The sequence below is a fragment of the Anomaloglossus baeobatrachus genome, chromosome 5, assembly GCF_048569485.1.
Source record: "Anomaloglossus baeobatrachus isolate aAnoBae1 chromosome 5, aAnoBae1.hap1, whole genome shotgun sequence".
Lineage (NCBI taxonomy): Eukaryota > Metazoa > Chordata > Amphibia > Anura > Aromobatidae > Anomaloglossus > Anomaloglossus baeobatrachus.
In genome coordinates, this window is record NC_134357.1 from 380920410 (window position 1) to 380948053 (window position 27644).

At 47.8% G+C, this 27644-nt stretch overlaps 1 protein-coding gene across 1 annotated transcript in view; it reads right to left on the reverse strand.

Annotated features, from left to right (window-relative positions):
• The window catches only part of LOC142311525 (14-3-3 protein beta/alpha-A), a 42912-nt gene extending 16020 nt beyond the window's left edge, over positions 1–26892 (reverse strand). Inside the window, exon 1 of the mRNA XM_075350033.1 lies at positions 26761–26892. The gene's annotated coding sequence lies outside the window, so the exon portion shown is untranslated. The remainder of the gene's footprint in view (positions 1–26760) is intronic.
• Between the last annotated feature and the right edge of the window lie 752 nt (positions 26893–27644).

Here is a 27644-nt window from a genome sequence, read left to right on the forward strand (position 1 = left end):
AGCTCGCATCTGCCGAAGCATTAGCATGCACTTGGTATTGCTTCGAAAAGGTATGCAGGCTAGTCCAAGTGGCAGCCTGACAGACTTGTTGAGCCGTAGCCTGGTGCCTAAAAGCCCAAGAGGCACCGACAGCTCTGGTCGAGTGTGCTTTGATCCCCGGCGGGGGAGGCACCTGAGTACTCTGGTAGGCGTCCGAAACGGTCGATCTAATCCAACGGGCCAAGGTCGGCTTAGAAGCAGAGAGACCCTTGCGCCGCCCTGTGGTTAGCACAAAAAGAGAGGTGCACCGCCTAAGTGCAGCGGTGCGAGACACAGATCCGGAGAGCACGCACCAGATCTAGAATATGCAGCGCTTTCTCAAAGCGATGAACAGCGGCCGGACAGAAGGAAGGCAAGGAAATATCCTGGTTAAGGTGGAAGGGAGAGACCACCTTAGGAAGAAAGTCCGAGGTCGGACGGAGAACTACCTTGTCTTGGTGAAAACCAAAAAAGGTGACTCCGAGGAGAGCGCAGCCAAATCAGAGACTCTCCTGAGAGAAGTTATGGCAACTAGAAAGGCCACCTTTTGAGAAAGACTATACAAAGAAACCTCCCTAAGAGGCTCAAAAGGGGGGGTTTCTGCAATACCGTGAGGACCAAGTTAAGGTCCCAGGGATCCAAGGGCCGCCCATAAGGCGGAATGATGTGAAACGCTCCTTGCATGAAAGTGCGGATCTGAGCCAGCCGGGCGAAACACCGCTGGAACAGCACTGATAGAGCTGAGACTTGTCCCTTGAGAGAGTTGAGGGACAGTCCTAGCTGCAGACCGGACTGTAAAAAAGACAAGGGTCGGCAACGAGAATGGCCAAGGAGAATGGCCGGAAGAGCGACACCAGGACAGGAAAATTTTTCAAGTCCTGTGATAGATCTTGACGGAGGAAGACTTACGGGCCCGAGTCATAGTGGAGATGACTTCAGGAGGAATACCAGAAGCTGTCAAACTCCAGGACTCAAGAGCCACGCCGTCAATTTGAGTGCCGCAGAATTCGGGCGGAAAAACGGACCTTGCGAGAGCAGGTCTGGACGGTCCGGAAGATGCCACGGCATCTCCACGGACAGTTGGAGCAGGTCCGGATACCAAGCTCGCCTGGGCCAGTCCGGTGCAATGAGGATGACTCCACGGCCCTCCATTCTGATCTTGCGCAAGACTCTGGGCAAGAGAGCTAGAGGGGGAAACCCGTAGGACAGACGAAACTGGGACCAGTCTTGAACCAGAGCGTCCGCGGCGAAGGCCTGAGGATCATGGGAGCGAGCCACGTAAACCGGAACCTTGTTGTTGTGACGGGATGCCATTAGGTCCACATCCGGAGTGCCCCACTTGCGGCAGATTGACTGAAACACTGCCGGGTGCAGAGACCACTCGCCACCGTCCACGGATTGACGGCTGAGATAATCTGCCTCCCAGTTTTCTACGCCAGGGATGTGGACTGCGGATATGGTGGACTTGGAGTCCTCCGCCCATTGAAGGATGCGTTGGACCTCCAACATTGCCAGGCGGCTGCGTGTCCCGCCTTGGTGATTGATGTCGGCAACCGCCGTCACGTTGTCTGACTGGACTCGAATGTGCCTGCCCGCCAACAGGTGGTGAAAGGCTAGGAGAGCTAGAAGCACAGCTCTGGTTTCCAGCACATTGATTGAAAGGGCTGACTCGGACGGAGTCCAAGTGCCCTGTGCTCTGTGGTGGAGACGTACCGCTCCCCAGACGGATAGGCTGGCATCCGTGGTGAGAATCACCCAGGACTGAGTCAGGAAGGAGCGCCCTAGGGACAGGGAGAGGGGGTCGAAGCCACCACTGAAGAGAGCTCCTGGTCCGTGGCGACAGAGCCACTAACCTCTGTAAGGAGGAAGGCCGCTTGTCCCAACAGCGGAGAATGTCCAGCTGCAGAGGACGCAGATGGAACTGGACAAAGGGAACCGCCTCCATGGAGGCCACCATTTGACCCAGCACCTGCATCAGGCGCCTGAGGGAATAACGGCGGGGCCTCAGGAGAGAGCGCACCGCTAGCCGGAGAGACTGCTGTTTGATTAAGGGCAACTTCACAAGTGCTGGCAAAGTCTCGAACTGCATCCCTAGGTACGTGAGACTCTGGGTCGGAGTCAGAGTGGATTTGGGAAGATTGACAATCCACCCGAATTGGGCTAGGGTGGCGAGAGTGAGCGAAACACTCCGCTGACAGTCTGCGCTGGATGTACCCTTGACCAGAAGGTCGTCCAGATAAGGAAGCACTGCTAACCCCTGGAGGTGCAGGACCGCAATCACTGCCGCCATGACCTTGGTGAATACTCGAGGGGCCGTGGCTAACCCGAAGGGGAGAGCCACAAATTGGAAATGATCCTCTCCTATCGCAAAACGTAACCAACACTGATGTGACACTACGATTGGCACATGTAGATAGGCATCTCTGATGTCGATTGACGCCAGGAACTCCCCTTAGGTCATAGAGGCAATGACTGATCGCAGAGACTCCATGCGAAAATGCCGCACCCGGACATGCTTGTTGAGAAGCTTGAGATCCAGGATGGGCCGGAAGGTACCGTCCTTTTTTGGAACTAGGAAGAGATTTGAGTAAAAACCTCTGAACCGTTCCTGAGCGGGAACTGGGACAATCACTCCGTTTGCCTGCAAGGACGCCACGGCCTGCGAGAAGGCGGCGGCCTTGGAGCAGGGGGGAGTTGAGAGAAAAAAATCTGTTTGGAGGGCTGGAAGAGAATTCTATCCTGTAGCCGAAAGATATGATGTCTCTCACCCACTGATCGGAGACTTGCTTTAACCAAGCGTCGCCAAAGTGGGAGAGCCTGCCACCGACTAAGGACGTGGCTGGAGCGGACCGAGAGTCATGAGGAAGCTGCCTTAGTGGCAGAACCTCCTGCGGTCTTCTGCGGACGCGCTTTTGGGCAACTTAGAGGATGACCAGTTGGAGGAACGAAAGGAACGAAACCTCGACTGATTCCTACCCTGGGCGGGTTTCCTGGTCTTGGTTTGTGTCATGGAAGTACTCTTCCCGCCAGTAGCTTCTTTAATGATTTCATCCAGCTGTTCACCAAACAGCCGGGAACCAGCAAAAGGGAGCCCAGCAAGAAACTTCTTGGAAGCATCTGCCTTCCACCCTCGAAGCCACAAAATCCTGCGGATAACAAGAGAATTAGCTGAAGCCACCGCAGTGCGGTGAGCAGCCTCTAGCATGGCAGACATGGCATAAGATGAAAAAGCTGAAGCCTCAGCAGTTAAGGTAACCATCTCAGGCATAGATTCCTTGGTGAGGGAATGCATCTCCTCTAGAGAAGCAGAGATGGCTTTGAGAGCCCACACTGCTGCAAAAGTCGGGGAAAACGCGGCCCTCGCAGCTTCATACACAGATTTGGCCAGAAGGTCAATCTGACGGTCAGTGGAATCCTTAAGTGAGGTGCCGTCAGCCACCGATACAACGGTCCGGGCTGATAGCCTAGACACCGGAGGGTCTACCTTTGGGGAGTGAGACCACTCCTTGACCACCTCAGGTGGAAATGGAAACCGGTCATCAGAACCACGCTTTGGAAAGCGTTTGTCAGGGCAGGCCCTGGGCTTGGTCACAGCGGTCTGAAAACTGGAGTGGTTAAAGAACACACTCTTCACTCTCTTAGGCGAGGAAAACTGATGTTTTTCTGCCAAAGAGAGTTGCTCCTCTGACACTGGCGGATTGAGATCCAGCACAGAATTAATAGAAGCAATCAAATCACTAAGATCTGAGTCACCCTCAGAGAACTCGATGGGATACATAGCCTCCGAGCCCCCGGTGAGGGCATCCTCCTCATCTTGAGAGTCAGCTCTTGAGACAGAGCCGTGGGATGGGGAGGGGGAGGAAACCCTGCGCCTTCTCTTAGAAGGACGGGGTCTGGGATCAGATGATGAATCTTCCGTGAGCTCTGATGGACGGAGGTCAGAGGATAGGAGTCCTCTGTCAAGAGTATTAGAGGCACCCTGTGAGGGGGGCTGATGCATATTCATCAAAGTCCTGGACAAAAGTCCCCTCAGCAAATGACTGGGATATGGACCTAGAAAAGGACTCTACCCAGGCCGGGGGTTCAATCACAGGTGCAGCAGCAGCCTGAGAGACCACTGGGGGTGAGACTCCAGGCTGTGGCCCCGCCAAGTTAGAGCAGACATCACAATGTGGATAGGTGCTCGGCTCAGGCAGCAGGAGCTTACATGCAGTGCATGTAGAATAAAGCTTTGGAGCCTTGCTCCTTGTGTGAGACATGCTGCTGGAGTGGGGGCTTTGCAGAGAATGAACCCCAGGGAGAATATACAGAGGTCCACAACCGGAGACCGGCTGTGGCTTACCAGACCGCTGAGCGCGGTGTTGTGTGCCCTCCAGATCCCGAAGCCCGGTCCCCCAGTCGCAGCACCTCAGCAGAGATGCAGAATGCAGGATGTCCCAGAGCAGAGTGAACTCTGCATGAGAAGAGGGCGTTCCTATAAAAGAGCGGGAACTGGAGGGCTATAGAGACCTGCAGGGAAGGAGGGACGCCCCAGCAGTGGGGAGTGTCCCTCCCCTGTGTAGAACGGCCGCCGGGAGGAGCCGAACCTGTCCTTCTGCATGAGTGACATGCGAGGGCAGGAAAATGAAACTAGGCCTCCAGCGAAGCCGGGGCCTAAATTTAAGCGGCGAGGCCGACAAGCAGGCACCATCGGCGCGGTTCTCAGGCAAAAGCTAGAGAACCCGCCGGAAAAGTTAAAACAATCACATACAGCATACTCTCCCCTTACAATAAAGAACCGGGACCCCCAACATAAACGTCTCAGGTACTTAGCTGCTGAGACGCAGGGCCATGTCCCTGGGGATGAGTGCTCCGGTCCAGCAGAATCCTCAAGGGGCTGTGGATGGAGACCGGACTCCTGCCAGGCATGGAGACCGTGCTGGCTCCCACTTCAAGCCAGAGCCCAGAAGGGATGGTGAAGGAGCGCGGCATGTAAGGCTGCAGCCTTGTAAATCAATCTTAACAACACCGCCGACACAGTGGGGTGAGAAGGGACATGCCGGGAGTCCAGACATGGACCCGCTTTTCTTAAAACTCTTTACAAAAGTCAAACAAATCAGGTGAGAATGCATGTGTGGATGTATGCCTCCTGACACAAAGCAATAAACTGGCTAGGACTGGCTACCAGGGGGTGTATAAGCTCAGAGGGAGGAGCTACACTTTTAAGTGTAGTACTTTGTGTGTCCTCCGGAGGCAGAAGCTAAACACCATGGTCTGGGTCTCCCAAAGGAACGATAAAGAAAAAATAATTGCATTTTTGGTGCCATTTTCTGAGACCCCCCCCCCCCGCGTTGTCATTTTTTGGGATCTGGGGCTGTGTCATGGCTTATTTTTTGCTTCCTGAGGTAACTTTAACTCTACCATTTTGGTGTAGATGTGATGTTTTGATCGCCTCTTACTGCACTTGATTGCAATGTTGAGGAGTCCCAAAAAAAACCCCAAAAAACATAATTCTGGAGTTCTGAATTTTTTTTTTCTCATTACGCCCTTTCTGGATCTGATTAATTCATTTTATATTTTGATAGATGGGGTGATACCAAATACGTGCAATACCAAATACGTGCATTTCTTTTATTTTCAATAGTCACGGGGCCACCGATGGGAGCCAGGAATGGCGCGCTCCCTGCAGACATGCATTAAAGCCCGCTGTCAGAGATTGTCAGTGGTATTTAACCAGTTAACAGGGTAGAGGCACATGTTGGCTGTGAAGATCAGCCGACATGTGTAGGGAAAGGCCGGAGTCACAATTGCGAAACTCACAAGAGTCTCGCATCACCCAGCTCGGCCGCACTCTCCCGACAGGAGCGGGTTGGCTGCATGTATTCCTATGCAGCTGAGACACGCCTGTCCGGAGGGCGGCAGGCCGTGCTGGGTGATTCCGGCAAAAGATGGAGGCTCAGCGTGTGAGCCCACATCAAAATCAAGGAGCCGACATAGGACTTACCAATAGGTCCTATGTTGGTAAGGGGTTAAACTTTAGTGCTCAAACAGCTGCATCAATTCTGCAGAAACTTAAAAAGGGGTTGTAAAAGGGGTTGTTTGGTTTAAATCCCCAAGTTTGCAGTTGCTCTATGTGACATGGTGCACTGTGCGGATTCTCCAGGGTCCTAGCCAGGAATGGTGGGCAAGTGGCTACCAGTATGAGATATGCAGACTCCCAGCTAGAATCCGAATAGATGTGCCCGGCCTCGCTCAATACACTGAGCGAGGGTATGCCCCTCTAGTCAGACCGTGGCCTGTAGTCTGCATATCACATCCTCGTGGCCAGGTGATCACTGTTCCTAGTTCTGAAACAGGAGACTCCTCACAATGCACAGTCCATAAGATGTGAAGCTTCACAAGTCTGCACTCACATACAGCGATGGCAAACTTGTGGATTTAGGCCAGACAACCCATTTAAGGTTAGATTGTTATAGGGACATTCCCAAAACTAAAACCCCAATTCATCATTTCAATTTTTTGAAGTCACAGCAATTAAAAAATTGAGGCTTATATGCTTAGGTTACATTGAGGGGGGATTTAAAACAAAAAAAACAAAACGTAAATTTCATTCTTCTTTTGCTATGATCATAGGATACATATGATTGTTTTGGCATACATTCTTTCCTAATGAAATCACCACAGTATATTGTGTTGAACATGACATGCTACAGTAAATGTGGGCAAACTGCAGCCTGTGGGCCACTTCCGGCCCTTTGGCTGTTTGTACGGCTCTGGGAGGACAGACAACCAAAGAGTTGGCGATCAAATGCTGCGGTGGGGCTGCCAATGGGGGGGGGGGTTATGGCATAGTGTACACTTGACCTGTGTCTCTAGCAGCTAAGAGCAGTGGTTCCCAAACTCTAGTCCTCACGACCCCAACAGGTCATGTTTTCAGGATTTCCTTAATATAGCACAGGTGATGCCTTGATAATGATTCCATCACCTGCTCAATAGTAAGGAAATTCTGATAACATGACTTGTTGGGGGCCATGAGGACTGGTGTTTGGGGAACAACTAGTGTAGAGAGAGACCAGGTCAGATGCACACTGTGTCGCACGCTGTGCGTCATAAAGCTAAGGGCACACATCCGGCTTTTCTCGCGTTTGAGGGATCCGGCGCGCTCCCGTACAGAATATACAGTACAGTGGCTGCGCTGCAACTTCCTGGTCACATGACAGCACGTGACCGGGGCTTGTCGCACAGCCACTGTACTGTACACAGTGTACGGGAGCGCACCGGATCCGACAAACGGGAGAAAAGTCGAATGTGTGATCTTACTGAGATGCTCTCACTGTGCAAGCCTGACCACTACTTCCTGACACGCCTTGCAGCACACCAAGAGGACTCAGCCCATGCTGCCTGATATCCCCGCCACCAAAGATCTAAAGAAAGACCCCCTGTGTTCATGGCAATGGGAATTTATAGCTTACTGTTTAAAAACACACTGAATGTCCCAAATATCTTTTCACCTGGCCCATTAGGAACAGGAAGCCTTAGGCTATGTCCGCACAGTGCAATTTTTTTTGTTGCGTTTTCTGCTAGAAAGTGCAGTATTGTTCCAAAAAAAAAAAAAAAAAAAAGTGGCAAAACGCATTGTGAAATCAACAGTTGTAAAAACTGAAAAATGCAGGTCAAAAACGCACAAAGAATTTACATGCTGCATTTTGTCACACAAACTGCAGACAAAAAAAAAAGCAAATCTGTTCTGTCAGACTTTGCTAGAGAAGGAAAGATATGCAGTTTTTGGCCACAAACTGCACCAAAAAGAGGGGCAAAAAAAAAAAGCAGCATGTGCATGGGGCCTGAGGCTTCCAAAAGCACTTGTTTAGTGAAGAACTATCTGGTCCTTATGCAGATGTGGAGTGAATAGAAGACTTGTTTCACACGAGCATGAAGCCCAAATATCTTTATTAGAAGCGGACTAATGCAATCATAATGTGTACACCCATCCTTGAAGAAGTTGTCCACTACTTGACAAACCTAAGGGCCGTTAAACGACTGACCGTCAGGCGGCAGGAACGCAGCATGTAGCGTTTTTTTGAGCAGCGGAATCCTTTTTTTTTCACTGCACATGCTCAGCTCGTGTTTAATTATCAAAAGCAAATTCTCTCGGCGGCCAAACGATCAGCTGATCGTTCACAGTAGCCGGCGGCCGGGCAATCAGCTGTCACTATCTGCAACGCATCTGTTGCATCAGTCACACAACTGATGCAAAACAACGCAAGTGTGAAAGCAGCCTAAGTTAAGGCTAAGATCCCACAGGGCATCTTTTGCAGCATTTTTGAGGTCACAAAGATGCACCAAAATGCATGCATTTCCTTCCCCCAAAGTCTATGAGATTTTGATTTTGCTGTCCACACTGGGCACCTTTTGTTGGCTGCGTTTTTCAAGACGCAGCATGTAAATTCTCTGTTTTTCCAGCGTTTTTGAGCCCTTCCAATGAATAGATTTGACTTCAACGCATTGGGCAAAACGCTTTAAAAACATGTCAATAACGCGGTAAAACATGCATTGCGTTTTTTTGCCGCGGTGCGTTTATGGTTATTTTAAGATGCACAGGAAAAAAAAAAAAAAAAAGATGCTGCGTGTGAACATAGCCTTACACTGAGCACTGATCACTGCAGCAGTCATGTGACATGGCTTATGTCATAGGATTGATGGGCACATAAGGTTCAGTGCAGCCATTACCAATATGCAGGTGGTGATTTTTTTTTCTTCTATAAAAGTACCGTATTTTTCGCTTTATAAGACGCACCTGATTATAAAACGCACCCCCAAATTTGGTGAAGGAAAAGGAATTTTTTTTTAAATGTTAAATGGGGTCCATCTTATAATGCCAGTGTCCCTCTAACAAATCATATAGGGTATATGTCCCTCAGCCCCCCATCCTAAAATTAGCCCCCCTTAATCTCGATATGGCCCCCTTATATTGAATATAGCCCCCTTGTGATGGCACACGTTCCCCTGTGCTGCCCATGGCCCCTAAAGATCGCACAAGTCACCCTGTGTTAGATATCGCCCCCAGGCTGCTGCCCATAGTAAAATAAAACACTCTTTCCTTACCTCCTCCAGCGCTGAACTCCCTCCTGTCTCTCTCCGTGCTTCTCTTCCTTACTTCCTGGTTCTCAGTGCGGTGATGTGATCGCCACAGCAGCCTGAGATCTCTGCGTGCCTGATCACAGTGGAAGCAGGGACACGGGGAGAAACGCTGCAGGGGTAAGTAAAGCTTTTTTATTTTAGAATGAGTAGCAGCATGGGGGCCATATCTAACACAGGGGTGGCATGTGCCATCACAGGGGGGCGCAGGGACATATAATATGCACGGTTCCCCCAGCCAGTCACTGCGGTGCGGTTTCAGCACCATCGGAGATGGACAGCGGCTGTGCATATTATATGAGCAGGAGATCAAAGGCTGCAGCCCGCAGTGTTCACCTGCCCCCACCTCCCCGAGACAGTGGGAGAAAATATATAATATTAATTATATATATATATATATATATATATATATATATATATATATATATATATATATATATATAATATACACACACACACATATATATATATATATATATATATATATGTGTGTGTGTGTATATTATATATATATATATATATATATATATATATATATATATATATATATATATACACACATATATATATATACACATATACACATATACATACATTACACCCCCCCCCCCGTATATTCGGCTTATAAGACGCACCCCCCCTACTTTCCGCCAAAATTTGGGGGCACAAAAGTGCGTCTTATAAAGCGAAAAATACGGTATATACGACTAAGTTACCACTGTACAAAATGAGCATCAGGATTTTAGCTGCGTGTTCAGTTGCAAAAGATTTGCTTCGTTTTACTGCACTAGCATAGTGCATGAGATTTAAGAGAAAAAAAAATAAAAATTATTCTGTAGAGATCATTTCCATAGATGTAGCTCCAGGATTCTGCACTTCCGTATGGAGCCATTCATTAGGTCGCCCCTTCAAGCTTTCATGGGGATTTACTTGGCACTGGCCAGACATGGTTTCACTATGATCTAGTAACAGGAGGTGGAGGAGTGCACCAGGGGCAGTCACCACAGGCCTGCTTAGTAGGAGGTGATATGTAGGATGGCCAAACACCTTCAGAATTAGGCTACTATAATTAGCAAGTGGAATGAGTTTATATGATAATTCTCCATGTATAGCATTCAGGTCACCGTAGTTGTTATAAGCCAACATAACTACTTGACAGCAACTCCGAGACACGATCATGCTGCTGTGCTAACAGAGAAATGTTTCAGTTGGGGCTGCCAAATACAAAGGCTACAAGAAGCTACAACTAAACATGCCTGGTAATCATTTCCTCCCCCCCCCAATTAAAGACTTTTTGGCGAGTCCATTTCCATTAGGCTAAGGCTAAGTTCACACTTCCGTTGTTTTGCATCAGTCACATGCTTTGTTTGACGCATGTGACTGATGCGTTGTACAACGGATGACAACAGTGACAAAGAAAATAATTTCTTTGTCGGACTCCGTTGTGTGCGGGGGGCGGAGCTGAGGACAGGTGAGTGAGTGAGTGTGTACACATGCGGAGTGCGGGAGGGGGCGCAGCCGAGTGGTGAAGTGTCGGCCTCCTTGCACACTGTATCCAGGGTAAATATCGGGTAACTAAAAGCAAAGCACTTTTTGCTTGGTTACCCAATATTTATCTTGGTTACCAGCGTACACCGCTTAGAGCGGGCTCCCTGCACCCGTAACCACTGTAAATATCGGGTAACTAACCAAAGCGCATTGCTTGGTTACCCGATGTTTATCCTGGTTACGGGGGCGGGGGGAGGAGAGCGCATGCGTAGCGAAATCCTACGGATCGCGCTGCTTAAAAAAACATTACATGCTGCGTTGCTCCCGCCCGGCGGTCAGTTAAAAAACGACTGACCACGACGCAGCGGATGCAACGCAGCATCATCAGTCACAATCAGTCACTAATAGAAGCCTATGGGGAAAACAGGATTCCTGCAAAATATTTTGCAGGATACCGTAATTCCTCAAGGCAACGGATTGTGACTGATGCAAAACAACGTTAGTGTGAACTTAGCCTAAGGCTACTTTCACACATCAGTTTTCTGCATTCAGGCACAATCCTTTTTATTCCTGATCCAACAGATCCGGCAAAAAAATGTAAAAACTGTATCCACCGGATCCGTTTAATGGATCAGTTATGCCGGATCCGTTAAAAAAACGGATCCAGTGGATCAGTTTTGCATCCGGTTTGCCCGTTTTTTTTTTTTTTTGCTGGATTCGTTTTTTCAAAAAACATTGGAGCATGCGCAGTTTACAAAAACGGATCCGTCAGCCGCATCCATTTTTTGCCGCATTGTGCCGGATCCGGCGTCCATAGGCTTCCATTGTAAAACACGCCGTATCGCGCCGGATCCGGCGCAATGCGTTTTTTTTGCCGGACCAAAAAAAGTTACAAGATATGTTGCCTCCGGCCGCCGCTTTAATTTTGCCGCATCCGGAAAAACACGGATGCAACGCAAAGCCATCAGGCACAATCCTGTAACAATGCAAATCTATGGGGATAAAACTGATGCGGTACCGGATCCGTTTTACCCGTTTTTTTCCGGATTGTGCCTAATGGAAAAAACCTGATGTGTGAAAGTAGCCCAAGTGCAGACGACCACGAATTCTCTCATCCAAGAGAATCGAATGCAAATCACACCCTGATCATAGCGTGATCCAATTCTCTCATATGAGATTATTAAAAAAAAAAAAAAAAGTCTCCATCTTCTCCATTGTGTCAGTTATCTGAGTGCAGTCTGATGATTTCCACGGACTCATTGATTTGGATGGTAGAGTGCCATCCGAATATCGGATGAAACATGGACACAAGTGTTTCCGTGATCCGAGGAGGAGGGGAATCAGACATGTGGAAAACCCCATAGAATAACATTCATCCAAGTGCGATCCAATGTTCCTACAGAGCAAACTAAACTTGCACTGAAAATATGGTGGCCTGCATGAGCCCTTAGATCAGACCTGGGCAAGGGGCGGCCCGCGGGCCACATCCGGCCCGCCTGCTCTCTGTGACCGGCCCGCCCGTCTTCAGCCGGTGCAGTGGAGCCGGGCTGCAGCATGCCGAGCAGGGAGAGATTCTGTGCAGGTCCGCACAGTCAGTGCAGGCAGCGGAACGCAGGAGTCTTTCCTCTGTTCCCTGCCGGCACTAATTGTCAGTGACACACGCACGCGCTCTGACGTTGTCAGTACTGCGCTGCGTGTGTCATTTCAAAAGTTCCCGCCCGGCAGGAGAAGAAGCAGCACAGCAGACGGAATAATTCATCTTGCAGGACCTGCGATGATGTCACGCCCATGTGACTGTGTGGGAGGAGATACAGGATGCCGGGCAGAAAGCAAAGATACTGAATCCTGAAGGAGATGTGGACACATGATGACTGGTAATGAGAAAAGAGGGGACATGAGGGGGAGGGGGGCTGCAGGGTGAGTGGCATATGTGGGAAGATGGAGCTGCAGGGTGAGTGGCATATGAGGGGGAGGGGGGCTGCAGGGTGAGTGGCATATGTGGGAAGATGGAGCTGCAGGGTGAGTGGCATATGTGGGAAGATGGAGCTGCAGGGTGAGTGCATATGAGGGAAGATGGAGCTGCAGGGTGAGTGCATATGAGGGAAGATGGAGCTGCAGGGTGAGTGGCATATGTGGGAAGATGGAGCTGCAGGGTGAGTGGCATATGTGGGAAGATGGAGCTGCAGGGTGAGTGGCATATGAGGGAAGATGGAGCTGCAGGGTGAGTGGCATATGAGGGAAGATGGAGCTGCAGGGTGAGTGGCATATGAGGGAAGATGGAGCTGCAGGGTGAGTGGCATATGAGGGAAGATGGAGCTGCAGGGTGAGTGGCATATGTGGGAAGATGGAGCTGCAGGGTGAGTGGCATATGAGGGAAGATGGCGTTGCAGGGTGAGTGTCATATGAGGGAAGATGGAGTTGCAGGGTGAGTGTCATATGAGGGAAGATGAAGTTGCAGGGTGAGGGGCATATGTGGGAAGATGAAGTTGCAGGGTGAGGGGCATATGTGGGAAGATGAAGTTGCAGGGTGAGTGGCATATGTGGGAAGAAGGAGTTGCAGGGTGAGTGGCATATGAGGGAAGATGGAGTTGCAGGGTGAGTGCATATGAGGGAAGATGGAGTTGCAGGGTGAGTGCATATGTGGGAACATGGAGCTGCAGGGTGAGTGGCATATGTGGGAAGATGGAGTTGCAGGGTGAGTGCATATGTGGGAAGATGGAGCTGCAGGGTGAGTGCATATGTGGGAACATGGAGCTGCAGGGTGAGTGCATATGTGGGAACATGGAGCTGCAGGGTGAGTGGCATATGTGGGAAGATGGAGTTGCAGGGTGAGTGGCATATGTGGGAAGATGGAGTTGCAGGGTGAGTGCATATGAGGGAAGATGGAGCTGCAGGGTGAGTGGCATATGAGGGAAGATGGAGCTGCAGGGTGAGTGGCATATGAGGGAAGATGGAGCTGCAGGGTGAGTGGCATATGAGGGAAGATGGAGCTGCAGGGTGAGTGGCATATGAGGGAAGATGGAGCTGCAGGGTGAGTGGCATATGTGGGAAGATGGAGCTGCAGGGTGAGTGGCATATGAGGGAAGATGGAGCTGCAGGGTGAGTGGCATATGAGGGAAGATGGAGCTGCAGGGTGAGTGGCATATGAGGGAAGATGGAGCTGCAGGGTGAGTGGCATATGAGGGAAGATGGAGCTGCAGGGTGAGTGGCATATGAGGGAAGATGGAGCTGCAGGGTGAGTGGCATATGAGGGAAGATGGAGCTGCAGGGTGAGTGGCATATGAGGGAAGATGGAGTTGCAGGGTGAGTGGCATATGAGGGAAGATGGAGCTGCAGGGTGAGTGGCATATGAGGGAAGATGGAGCTGCAGGGTGAGTGGCATATGTGGGAAGATGGAGCTGCAGGGTGAGTGGCATATGAGGGAAGATGGCGTTGCAGGGTGAGTGTCATATGAGGGAAGATGGAGTTGCAGGGTGAGTGTCATATGAGGGAAGATGAAGTTGCAGGGTGAGGGGCATATGTGGGAAGATGAAGTTGCAGGGTGAGTGGCATATGTGGGAAGAAGGAGTTGCAGGGTGAGTGGCATACGAGGGAAGATGGAGTTGCAGGGTGAGTGGCATATGAGGGCTGCAGACTGACAGAAGGATGTGAAGGGGTGCAGAGTGTTTGAGGGGGGTAAGTTGGGGTACAGGCAGGGTGAGATATGTGGGCAGGGTGTGTGACATATGGGGGTGTAGTGTGTGTGATATGGGGGTGCAGGCTGTATGGGGTGTGATATGGGGGTGCAGGCTGTATGGGGAGCAGGGTGTGTGACATATGGGGGTGTAGTATATTACAGGTGTGCTCTATGGAGGTGTAGTATATTACAGGTGTGCTCTATGGAGGTGTAGTATATTACAGGTGTGCTCTATGGAGGTGTAGTATATTACAGGTGTGCTCTATGGAGGTGTAGTATATTACAGGTGTGCTCTATGGAGGTGTAGTATATTACAGGTGTGCTCTATGGAGGTGTAGTATATTACAGGTGTGCTCTATGGAGGTGTAGTATATTACAGGTGTGCTCTATGGAGGTGTAGTATATTACAGGTGTGCTCTATGGAGGTGTAGTATATTACAAGTGTGCTCTATGGAGGTGTAGTATATTACAGGTGTGCTCTATGGAGGTGTAGTATATTACAGGTGTGCTCTATGGAGGTGTAGTATATTACAGGTGTGCTATATAGGGGTGTAGTGATGTAGTATATTACAGGTGTGCTATATGGAGGTGTAGTATATTACAGGTGTACTATATGGAGGTGTAGTATATTACAGGTGTAGTATATGGGGTGTAGTGATGTAGTATATTACAGGTGTATATAGGGGTGTAGTGATGTAGTATATTACAGGTGTACTATATGGAGTTGTAGTATATTACAGGTGTGCTATATGGGGGTGTACTATATTACAGGTGTAGTATATGGGGTGTAGTGATGTAGTATATTACAGGTGTACTATATGGAGGTGTAGTATATTACAGGTGTGCTATATGGAGGTGTAGTATATTACAGGTGTGCTATATGGAGGTGTAGTGATGTAGCATATTACAGGTGTGCTATATGGAGGTGTAGTATATTACAGGTGTGCTATATGGAGGTGTAGTATATTACAGGTGTGCTATATGGAGGTGTAGTATATTACAGGTGTGCTATATGGAGGTGTAGTATATTACAGGTGTGGTATATGGGGTGTAGCGATGTAGTATATTACAGGTGTATATAGGGGTGTAGTGATGTAGTATATTACAGGTGTACTATATGGAGTTGTAGTATATTACAGGTGTACTATATGGAGGTGTACTATATTACAGGTGTAGTATATAGGGTGTAGTGATGTAGTATATTACAGGTGTAGTATATAGGGGTGTAATGATGTAGTATATCGGAGGTGTATTATATAGTGGTGTAGTATAATACAGGTGTATATGGGGGTGTAGTATATTACAGGTATATGGAGGGAGTGTAGTATAATACAGGTGTAGTATATAGGGGTGTAATGATGTAGTATATCGGAGGTGTATTATATAGTGTAGTATAATACAGGTGTATATGGGGGTGTAGTATATTACAGGTATATGGAAGGAGTGTAGTATAATACAGGTGTAGTATATAGGGGTGTAGTGGTGTAGTTTATTACAGGTGTAGTATATGGAGGGGGTGTAGTGATGTAGTATATTGGGTAGAACTAAGGTAATTATATTAGTCCAGCCCTCTAAACCAATCCCAATTTCTCATGCGGCCCCATGGGAAAATTAATTGCCCACCCCTGCCTTAGATTGTGGAGGCAGTGTTACCATCCCTACAGTAGCAGGTCAAAAATAGCACTGCTTTGGTATAAAAGCCAATGACCGGACTCATCATGGTCGTTGCACCTTTTTTACTGGAGTAAGAAAAGGTCGTAATAGTGACTTACCCTTTTCACCTTAAAATTAATTTAATAAAAGGTTCTTAAAATCTTTTATTTGTTCTGGTCGTTATGGGCGTGGTTAGCCTAATTCATCATTTGCAACGAACAGGCATTAAAGGATCAGGCAAGTTTTTACTCTAACAAGGCAAATGACAAGAAATAAATGATCATTCTGATTTTGCGAAAGCTTCATCAACCCGCATGCTCCATTTTAAAACAATATGGCACAAAAAAAAATCCATTGGGGGGGGGGGTGGCCGGGTTAGAGAATTTGCAAACCCCTGCATATAGTGAATCAGGTTCAAAGTGTCCACTGCATTTTACCCAGTTCTGCTGCCCAGGAGCGGCGGTCTGAGAGTTGGGAGCAAATATGGATATTTGATAAGTAAAGCACCACTCCAGCATTTTTTTTTCTCCTTCATTTCACTGTTGGAGTGGTGCTTTGATTGTAAGTCCCCCACCATCTTCATCCGTTTCCATCTTTGCTCTCAGGCAATTTGTGACCCGACGGACCTCTCCAGTGTTTCACGGAGCGTGATGGAGGTCACAAGTCAATACCACTCTATGGGAGCCTCGTTCTGGCTCCCATAAACTTGTATTGGGAGCTTTTGACAACTTGATTTCTGGCTAGTCAGAAGTTCTGATCATAAGAAGGCTCAACAGGAATGAAGCAATGCTAAAAAAGGATGAAGACAGCGAAGGGCGAGTAAAAGACCGGAGGCATGTTACTTACATTTAAAGTGTCACTCTAGAGCTGAAAAAAATAACTCTGGAGCAGCTCTTTAACAGTTTCAGCTACGACTAGACAACATGCATCTAAGACATCTGCGTCAATTGCTATCGCAAGACTATGCTATACTACACTATGCTATACTCAAACAAGTAACTCGCAGACATTTCAAATATCCACTCATCTTTCCTCAAAAGGTTTCATTACGAGCTAGGCCTTGTTCTTGTTCTTCCCATTCATTTAAGGCCTGTCTGGGCACATGTAGAGGCGAGTCAGTTAGGGACCATCCATGAGGCAGCCTTGGAAAGGTTGGACAGCTTTTACGCTTTTTGCTCAAAAAGTGTTAATCGAGTGCCCCTCACCTTTTTACATGTACAGCAATAGTGGCGGTCATGTAGTCACTAATCGCAATGTGCTGATGCATAGAGTATGTATGGCCGAGTGCTGTCAATCTAAATAGCGGTATTTGCCAGGCATCGGTATTTGTAGAGTGCACTGGACACCATAGTTTCCATATCAGACAAACTGCTTTTTATGCACGTGAGGCAATAGAATCTTATAGGGGCCAAGTCCTCTATTTGACTATGTGGTTAGGTTAAATAGTGGTTAAGGTGACACTCCATTTAAAGTTGTGTGTGACTTGTGACAAAAATCAATTTTTTTTTTTTTGGCATTTGTTGCTCAATCACAATAAATGTTGCTATGCAACACTGCAATCTTCATGTCATTGTGACAAATGGTGAGTAGCTTCTGTGCATAGGAGGCTTCCCAACGTATGTGGGAGTAAAGAAATAGGCATGTTGCATTTCAATGCCTAATCCTTATGTATTTAGGGGGCATAAGGCCCACCAATATCCTGCAGAGGCACATGAACTATTGGAATAGCCAGCCAAACCAACGTCTGGCAAGCAGCCATCTAAAGTTTATGGCCAATTTAATTGCTTAGAAACTACATTTACTGCAGATCCTGCTAGAATCAGCCTAATCCAGAGAAAAAGATTACATTTAGGTGTGTTATTCATACAAGTGTAGCAAGATGGTGACCTTAACTTTGGACTCACAAATCCAAAAATTAAAGTGCTTGTCCACTACTCTGACAACCGCTTTTCAATCACCAGGTTTGCCAGTGTCACACTGGAGAGAGTGCCGATGCCACTGAAACTGCACCAGAGGCGAGAATAAGAGGGGTTTTTTCTTTACATGGGGAAAATATGGTGCTTAAAGGGAAGGTGTCAATTTTTTTTTTAATTACTGAAAAAATAAAGTATTAATGTTATGTTTAAATAATATTTGTTTTTAATTGACAAATAAAAATTAAAAAAGTTTAATATTTTCCACTCTTAAACACTAGGGGGAGCAGCTGCTGAAATCCTACTGTAGAACTAGCTCACATTACAACTGCAATAAGAGTGGGTGGAATCTGCTCTCCTGTGTGTGATGTCACCTCCCCCTCCCAATCTGGGGGTTTCCAAAAGGATAACAGAGCATGAAGTTTAAAGACACAGTGCGGAGCCATTTTGTTGTTGGCCGCAAAGTGATCCTAATGTCTAAAGTGTCCCAATGCCCCACCGCACGCTGACCGTGTCCCAATGCCTCTCTGAATCCCACGCCCCCATATACTGTGCTGCCGGCTGGGATCAGAGGTTCGAGGTGACATGCGGCGAGGAGGGGTGATCAGTAGTGCGGGTGCCACTCAGGCTGCAGATGTCAGTCGCGATTACCACTCCCAGCCACATGCACACACCTCAGACCTGTGCCCCCGGCAGCCTGTTCTTTCAGCGATCACAGTACATAGCAGCGAGCAGCGGAAGCCCGAGGTGAGTACATGTGGGGAAGGGGGAAAGTCAGCAGAGGGGGTGTGAGTGGAGTGGGAGGGTGTGTGAGCAGCAGAGTGGGAAGCAGCACGCCAGGATCAGTAACGGTGCAATCACTGATGCCGGCATCAGTACTCACCCCATCCATCCAGGCGGGTGACAGAGGGAAAGTGCAGCACACAGCATACGCAGTGTGCTCCACAAGGATGGCGCTGATCTCCTGCCTCTGCTGTGATCTGAACAGCCCAGGGGGGCGTGTCCAGATCACAGCAGATGCCTTCTCTATGTTGAAGTATAGGCTCAGAGTCCGACAACTGTCTTCTATGCCCAGGGGGTTGCCATAAAGGAGGTGAGTAACTGTCGTTACAAACACCAAATCCAAGATAGCAGCCCCCCAAGCCCCCTAACACTAGAATTACATGAAAACTAAACAGTAAGTTTAATTTTGTATTAAAAATACTTTATTTCATAATCACTATTAAAAAAATGCGACACCCTACCTTTAAGAAGGGGTTGTCCAAGTAGTTGACAACCCCTATAAGACCAAAATATTTTAATTTGAGCTAGAACTCTGGCACAACACTGGCTGAAACTTAGCAAAAAATTACAACTAACAAGTTGAATAGAAAACAATAGAAAAGTACTCCATTCCCTGACTTGAGTACATTTCTTACACAAGTGCATGCCCTCTTCGTGAATTTGGCACATCTTACTCCAGCAGACCCTTCTGAATGGGCTAGCACTTTGTATGGGGCCTAAACGTGACTATATATTTCTAATGTATAACCACCATGTGCTTGTCATCGCCTCTATCTGGCAAATTGGCGCCCCTTTGTTTTCCTAAATGGCTGCTCCCTTATCTTTCTATCGGTTTGGGTTGTATTGCGGTGTCCCAGAAGAGAAGTGCATCACTTTCCATAGCATACCCCATACGTCTGCAGCAGATATTTTGATAAAGCAAACCGGGTACTGATCTGACAGAGGTGTCAGAAGCAGGAGGATATTCAGTGAGGAAACTACACAGTAGAAATCTATAGTCACATTTAATGTTAGTGTAGGGTAGGGGTTGCTTTAATGTGTTAGCGGCAGTAAGACATTCCCCAATAATTGGCCTGGAAATTGTGGAACTCCTCTGTACCCTAGGAGCAGATTATACTCTCACTACAACAATAAATGGCCAATCCACACAAGATTTAGGGGGTTATCTTTTCTGTCATATTTGAGCATTTCTAAGACAGCAAGCATTTTAAGTGAAAAAAAAGTCACCTTCATACAAAGTCCTATGCTTCTGCATTATACGGGTGTAATTCTTACCCCCTGAACTCACTTTCACTCCCCAACAGTAATGTACTATGTACGCCCATGAGGCCTCTAGGAGTCCGGCTGATCTGTGTCAGCGTTTAAGAGTCCAGGGGATACAAGTCAGAGGACGGACTAGCTGCCGATCACTGCAAGGGGGAGAGGGCGAGTTCAGAGATGAATGACATGGATGTAATCTTTATCTCTAGCTATACATTTAGGAAGTCCTGGGCTGATCATGGTAACATTCTCTGTAATTATAGATCTTCTGATTAATCCCACATTCTGTAAACCAAGAGAAATCATAATGGATTACAATCACACATTACATGAAGAGAAGACTAAGGGGCATTTTGCACACTACGACATCGCAGGTGCGATGTTTGTGGGGTCAAATCGAAAGTGACGCACATCCGGCATCGCTGTCGACATAGTGTGTAAAAGGATTCACATACTGTGATTAACAAGCGCAAAAGCGTCGTTATCGTATGATCGGTGTAGGGTCCGACATTTCCATAATTCGCGGCAGCGAAGGTACGATGTTGTTCCTCGTTCCAGCAGGCAGCACACATCGCTGTGTGTGAAGCCGCAGGAGCCAGGAATATCTCCTTACCTGCCTCCACCGGCAAAGCGGAAGGAAGGAGGTGGGCGGGATGTTTATGTCCCGCTCATCTCCGCCCCTCCGCTTCTATTGGCCGCCTGCCGTGTGACGTCGCTATGACGCCGCACGACCCGCCCCCTTAGGAAGGAGGTGGTTCGCCGGCCAGAGCGACGTCGCAGGGCAGGTGAGTGCATGTGAAGCTGCCGTAGCGATAATATTCGCTACGGCAGCTATCAAGATATCGCAGCTGCGACGGGGGCGGGGACAATCACGCACGACATCGCAGCATTGGCTTGCGATGTCGTAGTGTGTAACGTACCCCTTAGTATTTATGCTGAGATAAAAGACAATATGAACTTACAAGAAGCAACCATAGGCCTCATAGCTGTTGAAGCAATAACTGATGGTGAGCTCAGGACTAAAATCACGTACCATGAACCAACCCCCATGGGTATTTAAAAGGGTGATTTAAACATTTTTTATTTTCTAGATCAATATTATATTGAGAAACAATGTTTCTCTCAAATACCTTATGTTGGTAATAGTGCCTGTGAGGCACTATTGGAGACTGCTGTTCCCCGCTCCGTGACCTAGGGGATCCAGTGACGTCAAGTTCCAGACACGTCACATCCCTGCGGCCGGCCCCAGTCTGACTCACTGGACTGTGGGCGGTGTTTCACCACTCATAACAACCCTGTGTGTCTCCTGCTTGCAGCGCTCTGCTTTGAGGGAGGAGGGAGCAGATGGGCTGTGACGAGCGGTGAAACACCGCCCATAGTCCATCACTCACGGACAATGTGGCCGGCCGCAGTGTCGGGAACTTGACGTGACGTCACCAGATCCCCGAGGTCACAGAACCCAGGGGTCATGGAGCGAGGAACAGCGGTCTGCAATAGCGCCTCTCACAGGCACCATTGCCAACATAAGGTATTTGAGAGAAACATTGTTTCTCAATAGAATATTGATAAAAAATATGGGTGCACCACCCCTTTAAAGCAACATACAGGCCTTATAAAATGCAGCTTATACTCTATTTTGACCGATGAGAAGAATAAAATTGTATTGATTTGCACATTACATGTGCAGAAGATAGAATTTAGAACTAACATTAAAATCCACAATTAAAGGGGATGTCTTATGATTTCTTAGGAGCGCAGTGCTCCCTGCTTTTTATGGGTGCCCGGTTCCAAATACACTATGGTCCAGCAGCATCAGTACACTGCTGCCCTAGAAGCTAAAAGTGGGCTCCAGGCCGGCAGCAGAGCTGCCAAGCTTTACTGCAAAGAGCTTGTAAGCAGGGCTGTGGAGTCGGAGTCGGAGTCGTGGAGTCGGAGCTCATTTTGGTGGAGTCGGAGTCGGTATAAAATGCACTGACTCCGACTCCTAAAATATATAATAAATTGGGGACAGGAGTGCAATGCAGAATGTGCTGAATATTTTACTAAATAATAACATTTAGTATAATGCTTATATTTAAGTGAAAAATTTATTGTACAATGTGAACATCAGACATTTAATTGTTTTTATGATACAATAATCAAGATATTTGGATAGAACATAAAATATTTATTGGAATACAACTTTAGAACACAAAAAACTAATAAATTGTAAATATGTAATATATATATATATATATATATATATATATATATGTATACAGTGTATATACACACAAGATATATATGTAATCTACTGTATATTACATAGTGTATTACATATTTACAATTTATTACAGTTTGTGTTCTAAAGTTGTATTCCAATAAATATATTTTATGTTCTATCCAAATATCTTGATTATTGTATCATAAAAATTATTAAATGTCTGATGTTCACATACACATATTCATGTACTACAATAAATTTTTCACCTAACTATAAGCAATATATGTAGGAGTCGGAGCCGGAGTCGGAGTCGGAGCCGGAGTCGGAGCCGGAGTCGGTGCAAGAGAATTTGAGGAGTCGGAGTCGGAGTCGAAGGTTTGGCTTACCGACTCCACAGCCCTGCTTGTAAGCACTAGATCTATTCAGTCATAGCTACTAGACAGGAGTGGCGGGCGTTAACCAAGGCACTGAGCCAGACACCATAAAAATCCCTGTTCAAGAGAACGGAGTGTATTTTTAATAAGTAAATTGTTTAGTCGCTCGTTTTTACAAGTATTTTGCAATTCCTCTCACTGAAAAATATGAGAATAAGCCTTTGAGGCTGGTATATAAAAAGGAAAGGGTGTACTATTGTCTCAATCTGCACCATTACTGGACTGTGACTGGTAGTACAGCTCAAGCCTATTCATTTTAGTGGCACGATTTCTAAAGTAAACCGATTAATATGTTCTAATTCATAAAACCTTTAAAAATCAGATGATTTTTCTTTTTTTGGGGGGAAGGGGGGTGTTCTATCACTGGAGCTTTTTGGAGGGCTTGGGGTTTTAGCATGACTGTTTGATAGAAATTTGTGTGACATGAAGTTCTGATCGCTTTTTATTGTATTTCAGAGAGTAGTAAATTCTTGTAAATTTTGATCGCCCAAACTCTTACAGACATGGTGTTGGCTACTTTAAATTTCTTTTTTTTCTAATGGGGAAAAGGAGATCCAAATTAATTTTTTTTTCACTTTACTTTGTAGTCTAATTATGGGAGTTCACACACAACTGCCCAATTGCCTATTCTATAAACTGAAATACAAAAGTATTGGAGCAAATCGCAAAAATCCAGGTCTATGAAACTCTGCCAGTAGCCAAACGTCACCGGAATACCAGGATGCCAGCGGAGAGGGCCTTCAGCCAGGCTCGTCACCCCATATGTCGTACCTAAAGGTCATATTGTCCATATGTATATACAGGCTGACTTTTTAAACCAGGTACAGGTGCTAACGCATCATGGCAGGACTTTCTTATATACAAATTCTCACCTGCTTGTTTTCCCTCAATTTCTACCCCACCAGCTTCTTTAATTGATACCTATGGTTTGTTTGAGCCAAATAAAGATGAAGGTAGATATAACAGAAGCAGGTGGGAAGCAATATATAAATGATTAGCCCCTCTATGATGCACCAAGCACCTGTACTGGCTTTGAACAGTCACCCGTGTTGACAGAGCCCCCTTTAAAAGGTTGTGCTTCCATGTAACAGCTACTCTAAAATAGCGCTGATACCACTTGAGAAAAGCTGCCAGTGAAGATGTAGTAGAAATGTAGCATTTGATTGTTCATTATGTAGGGCCCAATTCTGGCCCGTAGTCTGGCATAAAAAGCACTGAAAAGGAGCAAAGTTCTGACCCAACTCGAACTTCCACTAAAACATTGGGGTTTTGAGGTCACAAGCCATTTTCGCCCATGAGAGTTGGGGCGTGGCAGTGGCGCTCACTACACCACAAATCTTATTCTGGCAAGGTCTGGTGTCAGATTTGTGGCGAGCTGCACATGGACACGCATGCTGCTTGTCAGAGGCTCCTGATTCATTAAGGCACGCTCCTCTTAACGAATCAGGAGCCTCACACGCCACCCCATACCCTCAAGACCGATGTGAAGACTGGAAATCTTGACTCAGGGCCTTAGGGGCACTTTGCAGGTGCGATGTCGGTGGGGTCAAATCGAAAGTGACGCACATCCGGCGTCGCAGTCGATATAGTGTGCAAATCCTTTTTGATACGATTAACGAGCGCAAAAGCATCGTTATCGTATCATCGGTGTAGGGTCCGACATTTCCATAATGCCGATGCAGCGACAGATACGATGTTGTTCCTCGTTCCTGCGGCAGCACACATCGCTGTGTATGAAGCCGCAGGAGCGAGGAACATCACCTTACCTGCGTCCCGCCTGCAATGAGGAAGGAAGGAGGTGGGCGGGATGTTTACATCCTGCTCATCTCCGCGCCTCCGCTGCTATTGGCCGCCTGCCGTGTGACGTCGTTGTGACGCCGCACGACCCACCCCCTTAGGAAGGAGGCGGATCGCCGGCCAGAGCGACGGTCGCAGGGCAGGTGAGTGCATGTGAAGCTGGCGTAGCGATAATGTTCGCTACGTCAGCTATCACAAGATATCGCTGCTGCGACGGGGACTATCGCGCTCGACATCGCAGCATCGGCTTGCGATGTCGCAGCGTGCAAAGTACCCCTTAGTTTTTCAGAGCTAGATGCATGGTCAGCAACTTCTCACTGATATGGGGTAAAACCAAGTTCAGGTGTACAAGTCTATTGGGTTCATACAAGGAGATCCTGTGGTCAGACCGGCCATCAGTCTTTTCCGAGACCTTGCCTTCAGACATCTGAATTCGGCCTGAGAATGATCCTGGACCTCCCACTGAAGGGTTATAAAAGATCAGTGCTGGGTATGAAGAGGGCTGGCAGACTGCTCAGCTTTTTCAGTTAAGCCAGAGAGAAAGGGGCTGGCTTAGCTATTTACATGTGCAGCCAGTCCCACTCACAAAACAGCAACGGTCACCTGCAAACGCTCCAGTGTCTAACAAAACCTGAAAGACACGGAATGCTGCTAACATCCAAAAATCCTGACATTTTAGTAGTTGTAAAAAATGTATATTCTAAACATGCAAGATCTAATTAGAGCACCGCATTTGATGAAAAGTCTTCTATTTTAAATTGATTAAATTGAGTCATGCCCTTTGGACCTCCCAATATGAGGCGGTACTTTATTGGCTTCCTATGAAAATGGTCCTAGTGTGTTTTTTCATAGGAAGTGATATAAGTAAGCCTTATTTTGGATAGGGATTGAGTGAAAATCCATGTATGCAGCATTATAATGTGGAAAGGACAGTTGTGATAGATTGTATTAATATACCAAAATCTAACAAGTACCACGAAGAAAAAGACTGTGGAAACAACAAGCGCAAATAGGGTTTTACCCCAATATGTACGGGGTGAGGAGGGGGGAGTATGAATACTCACCAAATGTAGTTGTGAGAGTCACAACTACTATGAACGCATGTGATGTAGATCCAAGGCTGCAGCCACCAGTAGACAGCAGATAACAGAGAGCAATAGAGAAAGGTGTTCAATTGCTGCGCCAAAAGATCACTTCAGTGGATGTTCAGATTAATGCCACTTTATTTGTCATAAAGGTCGACGCGTTTCTGGAGCATCTGCCCCCTTCATCAGGACCATCAAGAACAAGAAAAACATCAAACCTGTTTGATGTTTTTCTTGTTCTTGATGGTCCTGATGAAGGGGGCAGATGCTCCAGAAACGCGTCGACCTTTATGACAAATAAAGTGGCATTAATCTGAACATCCACTGAAGTGATCGTTTGGCGCAGCAATTGAACACCTTTCTCTATTGCTCTCTGTTATCTAAAATCTAACAAGTGTGATAGGTGTAGGATCCGCATGAATCTCCAGAACCAGTGGCCAATATTGCGTTCCAGTTTCTGCCATGTCTAACCATTGAACACTAATGCAGTCGGTAGAGAGCTGCATGATCTGTATGCGCTATATCATTAATAGATAGGAGCTCCACATACAGCATAAACCATAGAAATGAATGGAGTGAGCCAGCTAATAAGATCTCCCCCCCCACCCCCCGCTGGGAGATGGGCCCCACATGCCAGCAATGTAAGGCATAACCCGGAAATGATCTGCATAACCCAGCCTCATACACTATGTCAGGCCCGGAAAGCTGAGAGCATTGCCCTGAATGAGCTGTGTAATGCAGACGGCCCAAGGCCTCCAGAAATGCTATGCAGGAGCCTATGATGCGGCTAATAAGAGGGAAAGGGGCAACCTCCCTATAGGAGATTTATAAAGAAACAAAGAATATGTTTTACAGTGTAAAGACCAGAAATCTTTCAGGATCGTAGGTGGATCCGTATTCAAGACACCATTCACAATCGTGACCTGTACCCGGCTAATTAGGAAGAGTGGCAATGCGATTACCACACACCTGTCCTCGGCCGATTCATTCCAATCACCAGGGGCCTCCAGCAATGATCACGGCAGAGCCGCCAACCAAGGGTTAATCCTCACCCGCATCTCTATACAGCGCTACATGTGGTAATGGCCGCCCGCACCCCGCCGGCAGGCAACGCCGCTCAGCAGAGGACGGGAGGGGCCGGGACAGGTGGAGGACGCCGCCGACGGAGGCTCCTGGGGGCGGCGGACGGAGGCCACGGGGAACAGGCCGCCGCTCTCCCCGCCCATGTATGAAGCGACTCCCCGAGAGCCCTGCCTTAGCTAGCCGGAAGCCGTGCCTCGCCCATCCACCCCCCTCTCCCTCCCTTCAGCCCCTTCCCCGTCCCCGTCCGCACCTGAGAACCGCTGTCCGGTGATAACGTGCCGATATTAATTCGAGCGAGCTCAGCTTCCTCACTGTCCCCTCTGCAGACTCAATGCCGTTCTACTTCCGTTCTGGCCGCCACTTCCGCTTCCTACAAGCCCCTCCCCGCTCCACCACCCGCCTCTCAACGCGGGACTAGCGGCTGCCGGGAGAAGGAGGGAGGGGGGGTGATCTCACCGTCACCATAGTAACCGCAGTGACGTCATCGGGTGCAGCGGCGCGGGAGAGGGGAGGAAGTACGTCTGGGCGGGAAGAGGAGAAGCCTCAGTGTCTGTGGTGAAGGCTGTCAGTGTGCGCTGGTAATGGCGCCCTGTGTCACTAATTTCTACAACATATCTCTACCACTCGTGGCCGTTGTGTCACTGCTGAACAGCAGGTTCCATTCATTAATCCTGGGCCATTGTGACCCTTTCTATAAAAAAAATAGCCTGGGTGACATATATATATATATAGATATTATCCTTCCCTTTAGATCCTGGCGCTATGTACATGTGGTCGTGTGAGGTACCTCGGACGACCTTATTCTTGACAAGGTTGGGACGAGCCCGTGCACCATCCTTAAGGGGGCTTTACACGCTACGATATCGTTAATGTTCTGTCGTCGGGGTTAAGTCATACCTCCCAACCGTCCCAGATACAGCGGGACTATCACGCTTTGCATTATTTATCCCGTTGCCACGGGCGGGACGGCCGTCTCCCGGGCTCCGCCCACCCACTCTCTCCCCGCCTCTCTGTGCAGTCGGCCGGCCGCCTGTCTGTGAAGGCGGGCGGCCGGCCGCCTGTCTGTGAAGGCGACCGGCCGCCTCACTGTGCGGGCGACCGGCCGCCTCACTGTGGCTGCCTGCGTCTCCGTGC